The sequence below is a fragment of the Chrysochloris asiatica genome, unplaced genomic scaffold (assembly GCF_000296735.1).
Source record: "Chrysochloris asiatica unplaced genomic scaffold, ChrAsi1.0 scaffold00119, whole genome shotgun sequence".
Lineage (NCBI taxonomy): Eukaryota > Metazoa > Chordata > Mammalia > Afrosoricida > Chrysochloridae > Chrysochloris > Chrysochloris asiatica.
In genome coordinates, this window is record NW_006408637.1 from 8,403,902 (window position 1) to 8,406,477 (window position 2,576).

Below are 2,576 nucleotides of genomic sequence, written 5' to 3' on the forward strand. Positions count from 1 at the left end.
TCTCTTCAACCCCACCAACTGGATCACAGTCAATACCAGCTGCTATACACTGGACCAACGACAACAGTTGTTAGCTAAATTCACCAAGAACTGAACTTCATGAATAGCAGAGAGTGGTGCACTAGTTCATATCTTGATCACATCCACCAGAAGGCAGTTGGTGAGTGCCTAAGAATACACCAACATACATTCATTAACTTAACACAAATTCAACAGTACCTAAAAAGCAGCAAAAATTTTATGTTCACATGTAAAAACAAGACAGAGTAGCTCAAACAAGTGACCAAGAGAGACATATGAAATGTTTCTGAGGAAAAAGAGGTAATGAAAAAGAGTTCTGGAGAATGATATGCAAGTACCTCCAAACTATTGAGAGGAAGGTAGAAGAAAATAAAGAAGAATTGAGAAAAGTGCTACAGGAACAACCAAACAAAACAGATGAAGTGTTGGAGAGAATACAAAACCTGCAAACAGATATCCAGAAGACTAATAATACACTGATAGTACAAAGGAGTTGATATGAATCTATAAAAGTCAGAATTAGTGAACTGGAAGATAAAACTCTCAATACTAGTAATTTAAAGAAAAAAAGAATGGAAACAACCCCAAGAAAGCCTAAGATTCAAGTGTGACAATATGAAGAGGAATAAACTACGGGTAATTGGAATTCCAGAACAGGAAGAGACAAAGAACACCACAGAAAAGATAAGTCAAGAGATGTTAGAAGAAAATTTCCCTAACATCATAAAAGATGAGAAGACAAGCATTCAAGAAGCCGAGTGAACCCCAGGCAAGATAGATCCCAAAACAAAATTACCAAGACATATCATAATCAACCTCTCCAAAATCAAAGACAAGGAAAGAATCCTGAAAGTAGCTTGTAGAAAATCAGAAGTTAACTACAAAGGAAAACTTTTAAGGTCTGATTCCTCAGCAGAAATCATGCAGGCAAGAAGGTAATGGGGAGACAAATACAAAACACTGGAGGGAAGACAAAAGAAAACTGCCAACCAAGAATCACATACCATGCAAAGCTGTCTATCAAATATAACAGTAAAATTAGAACATTTCCAGATAAGTAGACATTAAAGCACTTTGCAAAAACCAAGCCAACTCTCCAAAATATACTAAAAAGAGTTCCTTGGACTGAAAGCCAACAAGAGAAGACCACAACCCAGAATTCAGTCCAGATATGGAAGTGTCAAGAGTAGAACAAAACTAGAGGACAAAAAAATAGGGAATCTGAGATGTCAACCTATGATCAGGACAACTACAAAGCAAAGGTAGGGAAAAATATAGTTGCAGAGTTCCAGGTGGTAAATAGGTCAGATAGATTTCAAGATAAAACATTGTTTTAAAATGGGGAAGAAATTAATGAAGTACAGGGTAACGTCAAAAAAAACTTACTACACCTTCACATCAAATCAAGAAAAGATAAGTCCATGAAGATTTTGTAAACATTAAAACCATGAAGAAATTAACAAGAAAAAGCACATAAAAAATGAACTGAGCACAAGAAAACATGCAGAACAAAGAAAGCAGTAGCACGACAAAAATACATACGTCAAAATGATTGCAATCAATCCATACATATTGATATGGGTTGAACACACCAGTCAAGAGACAGAGATTAGCAGAATGGATACGAAAACAGGATCCTTCAACATGCTGTGTACAAGATACACACAAAGACAAAAAGAGATTAAAAATGAAAGGATGGGAGAACAAACAAGATGGCTGATCGGGTGGAAGTGCCGTAAAGGAGCTCTGCCAACAATAACACCGAATACCTGACCAAGCAGTCTCAGGGGCTGATCCCAGAACTCTGAACCACACATAAAGGAATATTTAGAAGGTTGGAAGGCTTACAGCTGGGGGAATTTGTGGCAGAAACAAGAAATCGATTGCTTTCTAGTCCAGGACGCTCAGCTGCTCCAGAAGCCACCATCTTGAATGAGACCATGCGGGGAAAGGATCAGAGCAGTCACAGACGCCTGGAAGAACCGCTGAGATAAAGGTGTGGCCATTCTTTTCTTTTGGTATCATCATTGGTCCCTTGCTATCTGCGCAACTCCATTCTGGTGACTATAGGGGTACCTGAGCTAGTGGGCACCCCAGCCCCACCCTCGGAGGGCTCTACTATGCATGCGCACAGATCTTCTCGAATTTTAAAGAGACAGTTTCCAATTAAAACCAAACGGCCACAGCCGGCCCTGAACTGTTTACAACTAGAAAAAAGGCCTGAACGGGGATTGTGGAGCGGGACAAGCAGACAAAAGAGGAAATAGGCTGAAAATTAAATCCTAAATTACGTCAAAACAACCAACAGTGGTATCTTGAAACTTCTCAGGAAGAAGAGTGAAAAGGGATGCCCATTTCCTGATCACATATACCTGGAGGCATTCAGAAAGCATAAAAAATCCCAAAATACATACCCATGTAAGTATTAAGTCCACAGATAACCCCAGAAGATGCCCAAAAAACAGAAGCAGATGACCATGTCTGCACACGTCCAGAAACAAGATAAAGTGACTGAGGTAAATGAGCTGGAAGGAGACCTACACTCCATACTGGAA

At 39.2% G+C, this 2,576-nt stretch overlaps 1 protein-coding gene across 1 annotated transcript in view; it reads right to left on the reverse strand.

The window, feature by feature from the left end:
* CCSAP (centriole, cilia and spindle-associated protein) overlaps nt 1–2,576 on the reverse strand; it is a 48,342-nt gene that overhangs the window by 12,436 nt on the left and 33,330 nt on the right. The window lies entirely within an intron of this gene.